Source organism: Struthio camelus, chromosome 1 (assembly GCF_040807025.1).
Source record: "Struthio camelus isolate bStrCam1 chromosome 1, bStrCam1.hap1, whole genome shotgun sequence".
Taxonomy (NCBI): domain Eukaryota; kingdom Metazoa; phylum Chordata; class Aves; order Struthioniformes; family Struthionidae; genus Struthio; species Struthio camelus.
In genome coordinates this window covers 35,953,919-35,974,528 of record NC_090942.1, presented here as the reverse complement: position 1 = coordinate 35,974,528, position 20,610 = coordinate 35,953,919, and the positions used below count along the sequence as shown (strand labels likewise).

At 37.6% G+C, this 20,610-nt stretch overlaps 1 protein-coding gene across 3 annotated transcripts in view; it reads left to right on the top strand.

Annotated features, from left to right (window-relative positions):
- AMIGO2 (adhesion molecule with Ig like domain 2) overlaps window positions 1–20,610 on the top strand; it is a 45,893-nt gene that overhangs the window by 4,784 nt on the left and 20,499 nt on the right. The window contains exons 2-3 of one of the 3 annotated variants that reach the window (XM_068934070.1): window positions 11,324–11,469; window positions 11,866–11,977. The exons of the other annotated variants lie outside the window; for them this stretch is intronic. The gene's annotated coding sequence lies outside the window, so the exon portion shown is untranslated. The remainder of the gene's footprint in view (window positions 1–11,323; window positions 11,470–11,865; window positions 11,978–20,610) is intronic. 3 annotated transcript variants of the gene reach the window in all.

Genomic DNA, 20,610 nt, shown 5'->3' with positions numbered 1-20,610 from the left:
GTGGGCAGGAACTTTCAGTATCCTGGATGCTGTGATACTCACTTCTCCCCAAATATGCTTCACACTGCACTTTGAGAACAACTGATTTTGCTAGAGACAACACCCTTAAAATTCGGAGATTTTTTTCTTCTTTTTATGTTTTTTTAAGAAAACCAGTTTGCCCAAGAGTTCTTTTAATTACTGCAATGATTCATAATCACGCAATCAAGCTTCTGCAGCTTTACAGGTGAAGAGGCTGGAGCAACACTGAGAAATGTGATGCTTTATGAGAGCTTTTTTTACTATTACTGTATTTTCAGATATATGACATGCATCTTTGATAAGCATGCTCCCTTTAAAATATTGTTCCTTCAATGTAAATCTTTAGCTCATCTGCACCCTCAGATAACCCCCAAAATACCAGGTAGAAAAAATACTGGAAAGATGAAACTCTATAAAAAATTGCTATGAGTGCCATGTACACACAGAGCCCATATTGTTATGATAATAGAGCAGATATACATAAGAAAATGTAGTAAATGGCTATCTGATCTTAAACTCCAGGCATTAAATACTTGGGAGTGAAAATATTTTCTCTTTTTTATACCGCTTTCTTGATCAACCAAGACAACAGAATACCTCAATTGCTTTTATTCTTATTTAGGTACAGTACAACTAGGATAGGCCTTTTTTTTTTATTTTATAGCTTGAAATAGCATCCTTCATCAAGATTTATCATCAAAGACCTTTACATTCGTATCGATAAGGCCCCAGTGGAGGATGAAGTTATGAAAATTAAATGGATTTCACACCAGTGCAGAGATCCAAATCTCACTAAAGAAAATGTAGCAATCATGGTGGGCATCAAATCAGATCCATATTGAATTACCTAATGTACAATAATGACACTGAACTCTATTTAGCATTGAAAAATATCACACGTACCATTATATATATGATTTTTCAGACCGCCAAAACATAGTATAATTGCTATAACCTTATCATGATTATTTTTAGCAACACATGTTGCTTAATTTGGCATGAAATCAAATTAGTCAGGCAATTCAATTAAGTGTGATGAAACCTTCTACCTTTAGGGAGAACTATTTGCTAATTAAAAAAGAAAAAAGAAGAAAGACTAAAATCATCAGCATTGAAACATTTGCTTTCAACCACTAAAAAATTAGCATGATTTACCTTCTTTCTTTCAGATTTGCTTTTCCAGCTGTGTCCTTAACTATGTTAGTGTCTTGTTTATTTTAATTGAAGAAAAATTAATTTTTTAGGCATTAGTAAAACAATAAACAGTTCAGACTTAAAAGACCTTCCTAGGTTTTCTCCTTAAAAAAGACAGAAACTTACAACTACAAGACCTATAAATATATCCAAATAGTCTGAAAGTGGTGTCACTACTATAGGGAATGCAATGTCTACACTGAATAAAATTATAAGACATCAAGAACACATACTTGTGACAGAAGCTTGTCTGCTGAACTGAAGATCCCTTTCTTGCAAGAGAGCTAACAAAGTTTGAAAGCTAGTGTGCAAGATAAGTTCAATTTTATTATAAAGATATCTTCTTAAAAGTGTAATTTATTAATGAAATAAAATAACTATAACATGTTTGCTGTCTTTGGATTTATTTTATTTCAGGTTAAATAAGGTACTATTGTTCAAAAAAAAACGCATCATGACTTTTGTTTTTTACTCATTTATTTTTTATTCTTTTATTTCTTGGAATGACTAAAAAATAGGATGTTCTCATCTAATTTCAGCTGCCTAAAAGCTGAAGTCTAGTCCAAGTTCATTTCTTAGGCTCCTTTAGAGTTAACATCACCTTCAGAAGGAGATTCATCCTCTCTCTACCGAAGAAATCATTGTTATTTCCAAACAAATCCACCACGCAGTCTTGGGGCATGACATCGATAACAGAGGTTCTGCAATCTGTACATCCATTTCATTAAAAAAGTAAAGTAGTTTACATCTGTCAAAGTTGAGTAAGCATTTTGCTAGACATTGGGCCATCTCCTCCTTAGTCATCCACTTAGACTGTGGTTCGCATCTAAGCATCACCTCCTTGTACATGTTGTCCCATTGATTTCAGCTCAGCCAGGTTCAATAACATCATAGCACCTAATGCAAGGAAGAGCAGCAGGATGGGAGTTTGGCCATTAGGTAAGCTCAATGAAATGACTCAGTATTCTAAAAAAACTCTGTGTTTAATAACACTACAATTCTCTCTTTTTTTTATTTTTAATTTACTTCTTTGAGATTAATCCCAGTTGTGATATGTTGAAGACTAATGCGAGAATGTGCTGCCAAAAATCTGTGTGTTATTCCATCAAAGTCAATTAATGAATTCCTTGGGAAAAATAATCTATGACAAAATACCAAAGTAAATAATATGTCTCAATGTAAACGACTGGCACTTTCCAACATAAGTTTTCACAGATGACAGCTTTATATGGCCAGTTCAACTTTTTTTATTTATGAAGTCTTTAGGATCAAATATTGCTCCAGGAAGGCTTAAGACTAGCTTTAGAGAGGCTGAAAGATGATGCTATTTAGAGTATCAGAGACAGTGAGCCCACTGATCAGAATGAGCAAGAGTACATAAGAAAGAGAAAATCAATGAGCTGCAGAATATAGCATGAGGTAGCTTTTCAGATACTTTTATTATGTCTAAAGGGACTATTTAGCATGGCAGATGTTTACTGAATGACAGAGATGCACTACCATCAAAGTGACAAGACATAAAAATTATTTCTTTGCTGTTATTTAAAAAAACAAAAATGAAATTAAGTGGATAAAAATTGTGTCAATGAGTTTATTAAAATAATTCACTACTTGCAAGTAAGATTTTCCTCAGTGGTGCAGAAGAGATGAAATTATTGTCATTTATTGTACATTAAGTGCTAAGAGTATGCATAGGGCTATACAGAAGTGGGAGAAAAGATGATGCTTCCAGTTAATTATTTAATCAATGATTAATAGAGATTAGTATATGCTGGTATATACAGACATTTCAAAAGATGCACTCAATGTTTTCCACAGACGGTCTTGCTCTGTAGAAACTCCAATTTCTGAACAGGAATCATATGAAACTCCTCCACTTTGGGAAGTCAAGGTAGAGTAGTAGTTAGGTCTACATTTACACCTTAGCGCTGATCTTCTTAGCCGAGTGTGACCCAAATTTCAAATCTAGAAATACTCAATTCCATCGTGTTTGCTGCTTGAAGACAGCATAAGTTTGCTTTCTTCATGTGATGGTAAGTCAAACCGTTAGGTGAAAGAGCTACTTCTTATAAAAATGCTTCCATATGAGGAGCTGATTGGAAATAATTCTTATCCTGTTAGTCCTGTTAGTCCTGTTAGTGTATTTATCATACACTAATTTCCCTAGATTGGTAAGCTCTCACAAAAAAACATTGTCTTCCCCAATGGGAACCAGCTAGTAAAATCATACAAAGATATTTTAAGCTTCTTAACAAAATTAGGATTATGTTATTATTCAGTAAGGATGGCTAGATTCATGTTACCTAATTAGAAAGATTATTTGTCTATAAGTAGAGATTTTTTAAGAATATTATTCAAGCTTGTTTGTTTGTTTACTTGTTCATTTATGTAGCAGACCCTAAGTATTTTATAGACAGAGACACTGAAAATAACCTGCCTCTGGCAGATGAGACGTGACTGAACATACTGCATGAAGTGTAGTAGTATTAATCTTTGCTATTTAATACCACAACCCAAAGAGGCCATCTGCCTGTCATTTGCAAGCGTTTCATGAAACCTACTGAAGCATAAATGTGGATGGCTTGTTGGAACTGTGATAAGACACAGGAAAAAAATCACATGTATTAATTATACCCATTCCTAATTGCTCATCCTTTAGGAAATAAACAATACTGTTTCTAGAGAACATGACATAAGAATGTTTAAAAATGCAGATGGGTGTGTGGGCATAATCAGTCGCTTACAGATTGCTTGGAGAAATTCAAGTCTAACATGTGAATCCCTTATCTCATTATTTGTTCTTCCTGCTCTTGGCTTATGGTAACTGAAAGAAGAGAATCAGAAAAAGTTATTACTCGAGGAGAGTATTTCATTATTGATAAAAGACAAAACACGCAGGCAGATTTATAAAAAGTTATATTTTATTAAGAAAGGCCAAACTGACTCTAGGAGCCTGATTCACAGTTTGTCATGATGAGGAGTAGCAGAGCTAAGCACACAATATTGGATCACTGGGATCACTAAAGAAAAAGGCGGTAATCAGATAGAAAAAGGCGGTAATCAGATAGAAAAAGTCAAATCAACAGTTCATGAGTCACATCAACCTTTTGCCCCCCACAATTCACTGTTGAATGAATTTCACGTCTATGTAAAGACAAGAAGAAACGATATAGATAGGCTTGTGCTTCCAATCCCAGACATAGTATTTTTCTCTTGAGCTCTGAGCCTTTGTCATTTCCTTTATATTACATTTTTTTTTCTATTTTACAGGCAACTAGCTCCCTTTCAGTGAATAAGGCTGGGTAATTAGCAGTACTGTCAAACTCATGTCTACCAGGGACTTTAATTACCCTGAAGGAGTTATAGTTTCTTTAGCGGGCAACCAGATCTGGGACACACTGTTATCCAATCTTCTAATAACTTCTGCATCAGGTTCATATTGTAGAAAGAGAAATGCTCTAAACTTGATATCTCAACTGATTTCTGTTCTTCTTCACTGTTTTGGGAGCTTATAGACATCTACCTTTTTTAGGCTGGCACAGCCGCTCCCGAGTTGAATGAATGTGGTCACAACATTGCAGTCCACTTGTCTTTTTCCCTGTGTTATGAAATGTTGGGTCTACAATAGGTAGCTTCTTCCAGAGCCAGACAGATCTTTAGCCAACCAGTTACGATCAGACCACTAGCAGATATATCAGAGACTAGCTTCCCCTTTCTCTCCCATTAGCATTATTCAGCACAACTGGTGTATGACAGTCCATTAACAGCATGTCTGGCTTAATCCCTAAGTCAGACTTTTTTTTTTAACTAATTGACAACTGCTGCATTTTCTACCATTCTGGTCTCTTGTCTCTCATTGCCAGAAGGATTTGTTTGGCTTTTAATTGAGAGAAACATGCTTTAGTTTATCTGGTTACATTTGTAAACAGGATCCGTTGTTGGGAATAGTCTTTGCAGAATATTATCTGTGTGGAAGATAGTATTTCACTACTGTGTCCAATAGCTTGGACACTGCATGGTACTTAAAGCTGGTTCTGCAGCTCTCTTAGATGGAGGTAAACTGTTGTAAAGTTGATTAATTAAGGGTATGGATACATGATCACAGTAAGGCACTTAATGAGTTCATCAGCTGATCACTGTCCATAAACGAGTATGTGCATGTTCTCAGTTTATCCAATGGCAAGGTAAAACACATTATTGTAATATATATTAAATTTACTGCATGTCAGATACTTTTAAAAACATATGAAGCATCCAAAGCTACGTTTAGCCTTTCCCAGTATAAGTATCCCAAAGTTCACCAGCTTAGCTATTTCCTAGCTTTCCAAACTCTAAGTAAATCACAGACCGTAAATGTTATCAGGAAGCATTTTGGGCCATTTCCAGAAATGCTGATGACTTAAAAAAGAAGGCACAACCCAGGACTGAGCCACAACAGGGAAGTACAGCACACTGTGGTTTTCAGACTGTAACACTTCAGCATAGGACTATGTCTTTGCCACTGTTTTGGAGATCAAGAATGCTAATGAACAATTAAGATGACTGTGAGAGGCTCTTCTAATCAAGTTGAAGGCTACTGCTCTCCTATGAAGGGAGACCTCCCTTCTGACAGTTTTGAAGCTTTCTAACAAGACATATATTTCTGGAAAATCTTCCATGAGATGAAATTACAACCTATTGTTCCCTCTGATTCACCTCCTGTGATGTTTTCTAGGCAAATGGAAATGTAGGGTATTGTCGAGACTTTCAGGATATAGGGAAACAAGCTGCCAAAAATTTCAAGGGAGAGTAAAAGTCCTTTTGATCCAAAAAAATCACTATACCTATATTAGAAGCTGAAACTCTGTATATGTAATGCAGGTAGTCTGAAGTGTTGCAAGATGAACAGTGTTGAAAGGTATGCTATTTCTACTTCAAGTTCAATATAGTCTTTCACTGGTGTTAAGAGAACGGAGTGCAGTATTTCTTATATATTGCCTTTACCATTAGAAAATATAACCTACATATTTATTACATACATTACTAATAATATTCTAAACTCTAAAGAGATAAATGAGATAAAGGGATATATGATTTTGTTTTAAAAAGATTTTGGTTCAAAAAGATTAAAATTCACCATTACTACTCTTAACTGTGGCTTATTAAGTAATAAAAACAGAAAGATATCAGGTGACACGTCTTGACTAATTTTCCCAGGAAAGATTATGAAACTAAGAAAGCTGTTTTTCTTAACTGAGAGGATTTGTGTTTTAGCTATATATCTCATTTATTTGAAAAGATCTTTTGAAACTTTTAATTTGCCTGTCTTTCCACCCTTAATACCATTTTCATATTGAAAATTTGATAGAATTCTGTTAGCTTTCTCCTCCTATTTTCCTAAAGCTTAGGGCATTGAACTCTTTCAGGAGACCCATTGTCTTTCTTTTTCCCCAAAAAGGAGAAATTTGTTTCTCCTCATACAAAGATACTCTCAACACAAGAAAGACTATTTTACTATAATCAATATTTTAGAATATTTTTGGTAGGATATTTAGCAGGTTTTCCCACCTGAGAGAAAGATTTTTCAGTCTACAAAAGGATAAAAGCTTGATCTCTAGTTCTCTAGTATTGCTCTAGTAGGGTTCTCTGGTACTTTAATTTTATGCTCAGCTCTGTACTTCTCCCTCAAAAGTGGCCTTACAATCCTACTTTTAATAAGTGTAGGGCAAGGGTTCCCAGATTTCTTCTCATATATCACACTTGCCATGCCTTTTCTGCCTCCTCTTTCCACTTTTGGTTCTCTTTCCAAAGTGCACAGCGTGGGCTCTAGCCCCATCCATTTATCTCCAGATCAGACTTAGCCTCCCACAGTGTGTACAAAGGGCACAGAGACAGGAGGAAAAGAAATACTGGACCATTCGCTGTACGCAGCAAAGCCTTGCTCAGCTTGTGCTGTGGGCAACTGTGATGGAGGGGCCACTTTCAGCTTCTGCTTGCAGGAGTCCCTGCAGATAGCTCTGCAGAAGCTTCTTTCGCTGGATATTCACACCTCTGCCACATGAAGGGTGTTTCAGGAGAAAAGACCAAGAGAAGCTTTGAGAAACTTAGAGAAAGGACATTAACATTCCAAACTCTTGCATACTACAGAGCTCAGTTCCAAACAGAAAAATGCTCAATTTGCAAGAATGTGACAGATATTCAAGCATTCTTTTCTGTTTTAATGGACAATCCAAAATGCTTTTTTGTTGATCAAAATGTTTTATTTGAAAAGTCAAATGTAAACATTTGTAAACAAATGTAAACATCCCTTCAAAAAGAGAGAATTTTTTAAAATGCTTCATTCTCTTCAGACAGAACCACTCCAATTCACACTGACATCAATACATAATTTTAGCCAACCCAGAACTGCTTACTGTTTTGATATGTGATCTATTTTAGCCCAGTTATTAAAGAGCATTTTAATAACAAGTTCAGAGGAATTGTGAATGTAACGCTGGTATTCATCCATGGCAAACATGTTGAACCATGCTGTTTTTCTACCTTAAGTTCAGCCAAGTGTCTCTGATGCAGCGATAGACTCATTCTCCTCAGTGGTTCATGAACTGCATACTGAATAATAAATAGCATAAAAGAATGCCAAGTTCTCTAATCAGAAAATTATTTATAGAGATGCTGCAGATGTGTGGCAAGAATTCAAGCTGTGTAGATATACAGGTGGATTTTCTTGTACTGCCTTTGAAGTACTCCTTTGTGCAATCTCCTCCTTCCAAGTTCCTTGACAATTATATCTTTACCTTGTCTGTATTTTTGCCATGCGTTAAGACATGTATTTGCTCAAAAAGAAGGCTGTCATGAAATGTTTTTCCTGACTCAGTCAAAGTCCAGCCTTTGTTAAGAACACTGTCTGTCTCTGAGCTTTAGAGCTGTAGATAGTTTGATGAGAATGCACCTTCCTAAAAATCTACATTTATAAAGAGACTTCTGGTTGCAACACCCTGAAAATTGTGATTTTTTTCTTTTCCTTCTTCTTCTTCTCCTTCTTCTTCTAAAGCATTACCTTTATTGCTTCCAGTTCTACCAGTTTACTTCTGGTTTATGGTTGGTGTATAAACTAGAAGCGAAAAACAAAGCATTTTAAAAGAATAGCCCCTGGCTATATTCTCCACTGTATGAGCACAGATTTTCCACTGTAACTATCTTGCTTCATCATCGTCAATCCACAAGCCACAAGTGCTTAAAGGGCACTTGTCCATGCTCAGAGCAAGCATCCTTTCCTGCAGGCTGCACTTCAGACTCAGAGAATGAAGTTTTATGATATTTGAGCTAATTCCACAGCCTACATTTATTCTCTCTCTCCCCTCTCATTTCTCTCCCCAACACTCAACACAGACTTGTACCTAGGTAACTCTGCCTGCTCCCCTGCACTGGCAGAGGGGTTATCTGGCTCCCCAGTAATTCAATTCAGCTCAATGAAAGAGCTGACTTTTTTTCCCCTAAGTTAGTTTGCCAACGGTTTGGGAAGCTGAACTGGATTGCTAACAGTTGGGCAAGCAATAGAAGGGAAGCCGCAAGGATGTGTAGCCGGATGGGGGCGGCAGAAGGGACACAACTATCTCTGCAGCTAGCAGTAAAGTTGGTGACATGAAACCATTCCATGAGAGACTTCTCATTCTCTTCCAACTGTCAGCTGTTCTGAAAACAGGGGAGAGACATCATAAGGAGGACTCTTTCCTCAGGTTGTTTTAACCTCATATATTAGTGACATAGGAACCAGGGCTTTTTCTAGAAGAGTTTGTTCACCCTGTCACCTTTTTGCATATTGATGTCACCATGCACGCACCATATTATTTTCTGCATAGAATCGCAAAACCACAGAATTGCTGAGCTTGGAAGGGACCCGTGCAGATCACCTGGTCCAACCGCCGTGTTCAAGCAGGGTCAATTAGCACACATTGCCCAGCACGGTGTCCAGTCAAGCTTTCTCCAAGGATGAGACTCCACTACCTCTCTGGGCAACCTGTTCCAGTGCTCTGTCACCCTCACAGTGAAGAAGTTTTTTCTCAGGTTCAGATGGAACTTCCTGTGGTTCAGTTTCTGCCCATTGCCTCTCATCCTATCACTGGGCACCACTGAAAAGTCTGGCCCCGTCCTCTTGGCACCATCCCTTCAGAAACTTAAACACATTGATCAGACTCCCCCTCAATCTTCTCTTCTCCAGGCTGAACAGGCCCAGCTCTCGCAGCCTCTCCTCATAGCAGAGATGCTCCAGTTCCTTCATCATCACAGTAGCCCTTTGCTGGACTCTCTCCAGCAGTGCCATGTCTCTCTTGTACTGGGGAGTCCAGAACTGGACACAGGACTCCAGAGGAGGCCTCCCCAGGGCTGAGGAGAGGGGCAGGATCACCTCCCTCCACCTGCTGGTAATGCTCGTCATAATGCAGCCCAGGATCCCATTGGTCTTCTTGGCCACAAGGGCACATTGCTGCCTCATGCTTAACTTGTTGTCCACCAGGACTCCCAGGTCCTTCTCTGCACAGCTGCTTTCCAGCAGGTCAACCCCCAGCCTGTCCTGCTGCCTGGGGTTATTTCTCCCTAGGTGCAAGACCCTGCACTTGCCTTTGTGGAACTTCAGGAGGTTCCTCTCCGCCCAGCTCTCCAGCCTGTCCAGGTCCCTCTGAATGGCAGCACAGCCTTCTGGTGTGTTAGCCTCTCCCCCCAGTTTAGTATCATCAGCAAACTTGCTGAGGGTGCACTCTGTCCCTTCCTCCAGGTCATTGATGAATATATTGAAAGACTCGACCCAGTAGTGACCCCTGGGGGACACCACTAGCTACAGGCCTCCAACCTGGTCCTGCGCCAGGACTCTGTGCCATTCACCACAATTCTCTGAGCTCAGCCATCCAGCCAGTTCTCAATCCACCTCACTGTCCACTCATCCAACCCACACTTCCTGAGCTTACCTACAAGGATGTGATGGGAGACAGTGTCAAAAGCCTTGCTGAAGTCCAGAAAGACAACATCCACTGCTCTCCCCTCATCTACCCAGCCAGTCATCCCATCAGAGAAGGCTATCAGATTGGTCAAGCATGATTTCCCTTTGGTGAATCCATGCTGACTACTCCTGATCACCTTCTTGTCCTCCAGACGCTTAGTGAGGACCTCCAGGAGGAGCTGTTCCATCACCTTTGCAGGGATGGAGGTGAGGCTAACAGGCCTGTAGTTTCCCGGCTCCTCCTTCTTGCCCTTTTTGAAGACTGGAGTGACATTGGCTTTCTTCCAGTCCTCAGGAACCTCTTCTGTTCTCCATGACCTTTCAAAGATGATCAAGAGTGGCCTAGCAATGACGCCCGCTAGCTCCCTCAGCACTCGTGGGTGCATCCCATCAGTGCCCAAGACAACAATATCAAGTATATTTAAGATACAAACAATCCTCTACTGACCTTTGGAGAAAAAAAAATCATCTCCATATGTCTTCTGCATACTAGGATTTAAGCAGGAATAGGCATACTAGTGAAATGAATATAAATAGTGATCGATACCCCATTAATAGTTGATATAATAATGGCCCTTCACAAAGCACATACCAACAAGAGACGAATTTTCAAAAACTCCCTTGCATCTTGCAGAATTTTAATTCCATTGATTTAAAATAAACACTATGCTGCTTGGCCCAAATCACTTGGCTGTTATTTTTTTAGACTCCAAACAGAAAAAAAATATTAGTTTTGCTAGTAAGTCTAGTAAGATGCATATACTTTTATTTAAATATTTTTAGGTTAAATATAATTTCTATTTTATAAATGTTTAAAAATGAATGTGAAATTATGACCAATTTTATTAAGATATAAGAAGGAATAAAATTCATTAACTAATGAATAGCAATGCATAGCATCAGTGAGCCATCCCCAATTTCCTGCATGGAGGATGCTTTTGGAACTTTGTACCGAATCAGTGGAAAAATGTCTTTAATCTTTTATGTCAACTCTAGCTTCATAAAAATGATATAGTTCTATGTAGTTGATTAACATAGTAGTGGAGAGGGCGCTAATATTTCTCATTTTTCCAACCAGCATTATTTTCCTTTTCTGTTGTGTATGCAAGATCTTGCTTTAAATTTTTTTTTTTTCAGTTTAACAGGCTCACATTAAGTTTCATTTCTGATTTTCATTCATTGGAGTCACTTAGCATTCTTCAGATGGGATCTCCATAGTACAGATGAACATATATCAGAAAGATCCTCTGTGGAGAATTCTCAAGCAATTGCAGTATAACTAGGTAAAACAAAAAAAAAATATGGCAAATTCAAATCTTTAAAAAGCATGTAATAAGCATGAAATAACATTATAAGAATTATTCTTTTGAAAGCAATGAATAGGAAATAATGTTGGCATAGGTGAATGAATTGAATCAGCTGCTTACTTGTCCTTTGTTCTAATGCATGTTCATTGCTTTCTTCTCAGCTCTTATCATAAAATATAGCACTAACTGAAACTTAATAATTGTCATGAATCTAGCTACTTGTTATAAATAGGTGTACTGGAAAGAGTATTAATTGCATGTGTTACTTACTTTAAAGGTATTTGCTAGCTGTTCTGTATCAGTGTTCCTTATGGATTTCTAAAACAATATTTTAACTGTCCAATATTTTACTTATTATCAAACAAACCTTAGGTGATGGCTGGACTCAGGAGTACTGAGAAAAATGATGAGATGTGGAAAGACCACCACAAATGGAACAGAGAAAGCTGCCCAACTATGAAGTTAAACAGCAGTTTGTAAAGAGGTAGATCAACAAAGCACTCAGTCTCATTTTCTTGTCACTATTCCAAACATAAAGTATTAAATCGGATGCCTAAACACAGATGGAGAAAATGTTGCTATGCCCCTGGTTATTACCAATCAGTCACACCAACCACCAAATTTTAATCACTGAAGTACCAGAAGTTTGAAGAAATATTAAAGAAAGTCAAAAATAATGGAACATATTGGCTAATTGTCTAAAATTGAAAGTGATTAAAATACTAAATCATTTTTTTGGGACAAAATGGCCTTTTTTCCCATAAACAAGATTATTTGGTTAAGAAACCAAATGAAAGTCGAGAAAGTGATAAATCCTATATTCTTCTTCCTGTTTAGAAATAAAAACAAGATGAAGAGTAGCTGATCTATTAATTCTAAACCTTTGGAAGACCTGCTCATCATCTGTTTCAGTTAAACTGTTAAATACAGTCAGTGTTGCTTTCATATGGCAGAGCAATTTAAACACCTAATTTTTTATTATTTTTATTAAAGAAGTGAAGAAGGCTTTCTAACTCAATAAAAAAGAAGTCTAGCTTTTATGTAAGTGGATCCTAATTTCCAATCAAATGTAGCTTGCCACAACCTACAAGTTACATACTGGTTACCTAAAAAAGAAGAAATACATTGCTTACATTTTTCTATTTTTAAAAAAATTTAAAAATCACTTATAAATATATGTTGCACTGCAAAATTTTTTAATTTAAAGACATTTTATCTTTTGTACATAAAAGTGAAGCATCAGAATCAAATGTAAAGGCTTATTTAATGGAAAGTCAGAGTTTAAGTGGGTTATATGGGGTATGTTATGATACAGGATCTTAATTAAAATGCAAATATTTGAAAAAGGTTAAAACAAATATCTAAACTCATATTTCTTGATCATTGATTAAAAATCAGAGAATTAATTTGCTTAGGTTAAATCTGGTTAGCAGGCAAAGATCAAACAAAGGATGAAGTATGTATTATGAAAACTGATACTTAATCACTATACCAGAGGTGCAAGTGAAACTAGCAGACTCTTCTCTGAGGATTCAAACGTCAAACTGCTGCTGTGCAAATATTAGACATGATCCTCACATTGCCTGTGAAGAATGTTAACTATCTAAACAAGTAAGGAAGTAGATTAAATAATTCCTAAACTGTGTTTTCCTTTCCAGTTGCAATGTTATGATAATACGGTAAAAAGACATATTAATTTTCCTTTAATCATGGATTAGTTAAGACATGGCATAGAATCTTCTGGGCTTCAATGTCAGTAGGTTATCAAACGCTCCAATTTGCTGGAGATTAAACCAGTGACATCAACCAAAGCCTTTTTCTAATTACACATATAACATAAGTAGTAAAGCCCTGGATTACACTACTTCCTAAAATAAAGCAATCTGATGTTCTGATTCTGGTTTTCACTAAGCTTGAATCAAATTATATGCATGTTAGACATATCCAAAATCTACACACAATTTCAGAATCAAAATAATTTTTCGCAATTGCATGCTGCTCTCTTTTTCAGAAGAACTCTATTTCAATAATGTTTTTTACTCTTAAGCAAAACCAGATCAATTTTTCATTAATCAGAAAACAGAAATAGCTTTCTTATTACATGTGGGTTTTTTTTTTCCTACTCAATCATACACAAGCTTGAAGCTAAATTCCCAGCCAGAGATGGCTTACTGAGTCATGTGTTGGCATGATGTAGCAGAAGGGCCCAACAATGGCTTTTGACATGATTTATTGTCAGGGTAATGCTGAATTCTTAATATTTTGGAAGGCCTTGGTCTTCCACGCTACTGAGAACCTATCAGTAAAATGCATATGTCAAAAACATAATTGGAGCCAGTGACTCAAAAAGAAGCCATGCCAATTCAAGGTGAAAAAAAAAAGGGGGGGAATGACGATGGGTAAGGATGAGTAGTTTTGGAAACAAACTATCATGAGGAGTGGTGACCACTCCATTTTTCTTACTGTTGATACAATCATGCCTGAATATATTTCTGGAAAATGCATCTTACAAATAACTGTGTTATTGAAGGAGGACCTCCGTGAAACTCTGGCTGTTTGCATAGACATTACAAGAAGGCATCACAGTCCCTTTTTTCCTTGAAGTGTATGTAGTGAAGAAACAGTTTAAGTATTGAGTGTTGCAGAAATGATCCTGCCTCTGGTTCTGCCCCTTTTAAGTCAAAACAGCTTTCATCTATGTTACTGTATTTGATCAGGTGTTATGTGCATGTCTGTGCACATATTGATGATAATTTTGATGATGGTAAATATTAGTTTCAAATTGAGGAAATTAATATTTGATTACTAGATACAGAAAAGGGAATCAAGTCTTTCTAAAAATTCTGTTTGCCTTACATTAAAGAAGAACCCTGCTGTTTTCATTTCTGTGTACAGTTCATGCAAAACATTTAGTCAAATACTCACTTCACTCCAGAAGAGAGACACCAAAGCAAAACCTGCTCAGGAAGGTGATGATACTATCTGTTGTGCTTTACTCAGGTTTCACTTTCTGGAATCTTCACCTCTTAAGAAATGAACTAGATCACGTTCTTAATCTGCAAACACACAATTTGCATTGTAACATAGCACACACATGGTTCAAAAAGCCCTTTAGCTGTCGCATTTCTCACCCCTCAAAGCAGAAGCAACCAATACATAAATTCGGGGAAAGAAAGGTCAGGAAAAGGGCAAGAAATATGTATATTTCTGGTTCCTCCATTTCCCAAGTGTGATTTTCACTAAATTTTAGTAACTGGATAACCAAAGTTGCATTTGTTTGAGCAATGTGACTGGCAGTGGACAGTAGAGTTTTTAGAGTTCCCTTTATTATCAGGGAACATACAGATACATGGACAGAGTGATTGCTTAACCCTTATTTCCTTAGAAAACCTGTGGAAGGATTCGGTGCTGGTGAAACCCAAACAGGGAAATCAACATTTATCACCTTACTCTTTTCAAAGAGAAGCTTAGCAAGATTTTTCCCTGATTTGTTTTTGGTCCGTTTAGACTCTACTCCAAGTGGATATATGTGCAAACAGGCGAAAATCACAAATACAAAAGAAGGCTGATATTTTGTACAATATATGACAAATGACTTTGTGCTGCTGATCCCACACACCAGATGGTATGCTGCCATAATCAAAACTGGTGCTGACATAAATATTGTCCATACTTGCAAATTTTAATTATTTTTGGGTGCAAGACATACATGCAATCTTTTTTATCTAGGAAGCTTTGTCATACAACTCTGAAACAAGCAAATACTGCTAATCAAAATATTGTCCTAGATTGTCAAACATTCTTAATTAGTTTGCATAACTGAAAGAGACAGAGACAAAACTATCTTTTCCTTTTTATTCTTTTCTTGCAGTGCGGGGTAATTGTTACTTTTTAAAAGTCTCTGATATCTTGCAGTGTTTTGTGATATGCTTGGGTGGATGTGAGGATAAACTGTAAAGCTAATTTCCCTGAGAACCTTGAGTTGTGCCAAGTTAAATCCTCGGGATGAATGGGTGGCTATTAGGAGCAGGAGGTGGTTCTCTAACTCGGTGGTAACATGCAGAGTCACGCATAGCTGAACGAAAGCTTAGCTTCTAGCAAGATCTCCTTCCCTTTAGCTTAGAAATACATAAAATAGGGGAAGGGATGGAAAAAGTAGGAAAAAAGTATATTTCTGTCTGTAGCAAAAAAGAGAGCTCTGTAACTCTAGTCAGATGCTGCACGCTACCGATATGCTTGTTTTACACCAGTGACTGATTCACAAAAAATTGCCATCAGAAAGTTCACAGAAAGTTGCCATCCACTGCCAATAGCTACACTAAAATTAACAATTATAACTAAGGCTAATAAGCAGTTTTGAGTGATTCAGAAGCTTTCAGATCTGGAAAAAACTTGTCGATCATATCTGCCCCGGCTTGGAGATCTCGGATGGTCTGATCTTGGAAAAGCTGAAGTGGGACATTGGAACTGGTTGCGTTGCTCAGAGAGGCTGCAACTAGGCAAGACCCTGAGCAACCTGATCTAACTTCAAAGTCGGCTCTGCTTTGAGCAGGGAGTTTGGACCAGATATCCTCCAGGGGTGCCCTCCAATCTGAATTATTCGAAGATTCTCTGATTTTTTGACAAACGTTGTGTTTCAGCAGAGAGTTTCTGATTCACTCTAATTGAGACACAACGCCTTGTCATATTTGAGGTAAAACCCAAAAGTGATTATGTTCCATAAAAGGCCAGTCATAATGTGTTAACACATTATTAAAATCAAGACCCAAATCAGGAAAAAACAGAATTAAGCTCACCTGTGTTTATTTTAGTTCATCCCCTTTCTCTGTGCCTATTTACAACAGTCATCAGTTAAAGCACTGCCTACTATTTTTCTGTCATCATTTTCCTCTCACACCCACACGCAAGCACTCTTCTTTACCTTCCCAGAAGCGTTTTGCTTCTCGCAACTGCTTGGGCCCACGGAGTGCTCTCAATAAACACGAAAGGGCAGAGTCTCAGTTCAGATGTCAGGACAGCACAATGCACAGCGTAGCCTATAGAAGCATTTTTTTCCTCTTGCTCCATCCCCCTTGCAGACAAAATCATCAGGGTATTTGGTTGGTAAAAAGCAAGTGGTCTCTTCAATATTGCACAAAGTTCAATTGTTCAGAGGTTTATAATTTGGCTACTTCCTCACAAATCCCTACAAAATAAGGAGGTACTAGAGCATTTCCAAGAAAAACTCACCAGACACGTTAATGCAGGCAATACCAGTTGTTGAAATTTCCTTTTTTCTAGACACTTTCCAACATGTTCCAGAAATGTCTGACACTTGCTCTTCACAAATCAGCTGAGACAGATAGCCAGCGTGGAAAACTTCAGCTCTATCTGTGAAATTTTCACAAGGTTATAAGCAACTGAAAATATGGGCTTACAACAGGAAGCACTCAGTGACCTCAACAAAGGATGGCGTTACTAGTCCTTCCAAAATTAATCCCTTAGCCTCTGCTTTTTAAAAATTCCCATGACAATCTAGACCACGAATTTACATGAGAACATACTTGCTTTCTAACATCAAGTACCCACCAACTATATTTGGTTAGTCCAAGCCAAACTGAAAACCAAGTTTGGCTAAAAGGAAATTTTGATATTCTTCCCTCTAAACACAAGCTCTAAACAAGACTGTAGTTTTTTCACAAACACTGGCTTGGCTTGGGGGATGCTAGCACTTGCAGGAACCTTGCCATACACAGAAGTTCCAGTCATGTTTTTACCTAACATATCAAACTATATTTCATTTTAAAAACAATGAAACTATTTCTCCACTGTTAAGATAGGCTTAGAAGAGCGTGAGGGAAGTAAAGAACTACTGGAAACTCACCATCAAAGGTGAATAGGCAAGGTTTGAAAATAGAAGGAGTATCGACTGTATCCTCCCAGTTTTCCACTCAGAAGATCTGTAGTAATACGAAGATGAAATCACCCTGCAGCTGCTGAAAGCACTAACCAAGCTAAGGAATGGAAAACATAGATGACCTGATAGCCTCAGTAAAATTATTCACATGTTCTAATTGAAGACATGCCTTGGTCTTTAGCTGGATCCAAGCCATGGGTCACATCATAAAATTCATAAGCAGCAAAAGGATAAAAGAAAACTCGCGGGTGCTGACTAGTTAAGAAGAGAAAAGTAGCAATGGCCAAAGATGAAAAAAACAAAGCTATTCCAAAATAAAATAACAATCAACTCTCCGAATTCACTTCTACAAGTTAGGAAAACTCTTCTCCTCATTTCAGATGCAAAAAGAGTACTACTAGTAAAAACAGACTCAGATTCTTACTTAGATCTTATTCCTGTCATTTTCTCCACTCACACCAGCCTCTGTGATTTCCTACTAAATATAAACATGAATGCAAAAATCAGCACTAGCAAATCCAAAGGTATTAATGGATTTATGTAAGGCCAAGAACAACCAGAAAAGATGCCTGGACTGTCATCTTCTTGCAGCTTCTCCCAGTGTATGTGATCATAATTATTGTAGCTATGCCAGCTCAACAGGGAGCTATATTTAAACCCCAAAGAAGATATTTGGAGATCAAGCTGCTAATCAAATTTACAGAGAAATGGAAGGAAACCCTGTATTTTATTGGCTTATTTGTGTTCATTAAAAGCAGATGCTTTCTGTAGCCAAAAGAACAGGAGCTTACAGCAAGAGAAAGCAGACTCGGTTGGTTAAAGCACAGCAGTTCTTTTAGCTCACCATGTGTTGTTTTTCAGGCTTCTAGCAGTCAGATGTCTGCCGGAAAAACACGGTCATCTGTGAGGGCATAGGATGTTGATTAAATAATAAAAGTTTCATCTGATAAAAGCTGATCTAGTTCCAGATGCAAAAGAATGAGAAAATTCCTTCTACAGGTTAAGACAGCATTTTATTTCCACTGCTTGGAATGTAAGCTTCCTGTTTAAAATACTTAATAATTCCAGTAAAACAATGCACTGACAGTACATTTTCTATTTCCTTGAACTTAGCATGCATATAATAATAAACTTATAACAATCAGCTGAAGGAGTATCTGACATTGCTCTCACATCAAGATTTGCTGCTTTATAAATCTCTTCCCTCTAGTTACATACTGACATGAACGATGGAGATATACGTGTCCTGGGCGAAAAATGGTAACTCAGACGTTATCATGGTCTTAGGTAGTCTCAAATTTGAGGTGGATATCAAAAGCCTTACAGCCAAAATATAGTCAAAAAAAGGAAGAAAATAGGATGAGTCCAAAGAAAAGTGATAATAATGGGATGAGTTAACCTGAACGAATAATGGATGGAGGGACGTCCATCCTGTCCTGAATTTTTTCAGCTTTTTGAATTAAGCAGATCAGAAGAATCTAAAGTGTCATTTACTAGCGTTATCCATTAGCTTTTTAACCTCAGTGATATCTACCAGTGTAACTCTGTATTGTCCTTTCCAGTTAAATTATTCTTAATGAGGCTATTTTGGCTCCTAAGTGAAAGTGCCTACAGATATCAACTATACTGTATGTGCATCACCATTAACACAGCTGACTACAGTCCTCCATGGATAAAGGCACAAATGGCAGAGACAGTACACAGGATCTTCCACTCTTCCATCTTCAGGATTTGAGTACTGTAATCCTGTGCTCAGCTGTTCTACTTTGAACATAGTATTTAAAGCATATAAGGCTTAGACTGTCTCTCTCTGTAGCTATCTCCTCAATGACTCTGTGTTTCAACCAAGGCTGACAGAGGAGTAGAAGACTCAGAGATAATGGCGGACCTACAAGCTTCATAAAAATAATCAGATAGGTAAAGGAGAAGTAACAAGCAAATGCTCTGACTATGGGAAAAAGAACCTATAAAGAGAATATGAGATTTAGAGCTTCACTAGAGATCTCACATGGACAGGACACCTCATAAATGGTCCAGTCATGTGAAAATCTTCAACTGGAGCTTCTAATGATGAAAGACACAGAAAAAAAGTTGTATTAGTGCAGGTGTTGAAAGAACTATTTGGATTTTTGGGGCTGCACTAGGAAAAGCATCACAGCAGGTCGAGGGAGGTAATCCTCCCGCTTTACTCAGCCCTGGTGAGGCCTCATCTGGAGTACTGGGTCCAGTCATGGGCTGTCCAGTACAAGATACGGACCTGTGGAGCAAGTCCAGCAAAGGCCACTAAGATGATTAAGGGACAAGAGGCTAAGGATAAGAGGCAATGGGCACAAACTGAAATATAGGCAGTTCCACCTGAACACAAGAAAGCACTTCTTCATTTTGAGGGTGGTTGAACCCTGGAACAGGTTGCCCAGAGAGGTAGTGGAGTTTCTGTCCTTGGAAATGTTCAAACCCGACTGGACACAATCCTGGGCAAAGTCTTCTAGCTCACCATGCTTGAGCATAGGATTGGATTAGATGATCTCTAATCCAGCAAATCTCTAATCCTGCCAGCCCCAGCAAATCTGGGATTCTGGGATTCTGATACACTGAAATGGGAATTTAAATGAATTGGGAGGTAGAGAGAGTCACATATATGCTCTTCCATGCTCCCAAACATTTCTGCTTTACTTAGCGTTACTGTAGACTATGGCAGTGGCTTGTGGAAGCTTCCAATTGCAGCAAACTTTTCTTCACAAGACTAAAAGAACCTTCTCTGTTTTATTTGCCAGGCAAAATTTTTTCCAAATATTCTTTTTGCCTATTTTAAAATTTGTCTGAAGTTCTAAATTATCAAAGTTTTTTTCCCAATACATTTGAAGTTCAAAGGACAATCTATTTTTAAATATCCTGAAGTAATTCTGAAAATGTTATTTTTTTCTCAGTTCTCAGTTTCTCAAAACCAAAGCCCTCAGATGCCACCAACCATCCAAATACCACTGGTGTATTGGAAACCAATCCTTAATAACAGAGACCATAACCTCAACTCAATATACTGATTAGGATGTGTAAAACATTCTTAAAATTTACTCCTTAATGAAAATGTATTCATTCATTCATGATTAGGGCAGCTTAATAAGACTAAAACCACAGGCATTAACCACTGTATTGAATCATAGAAGTTGTCAAGTTAGTGCAGAATTCAGTCTCAAGACTCGTGCCAGATCATACACCTCAAA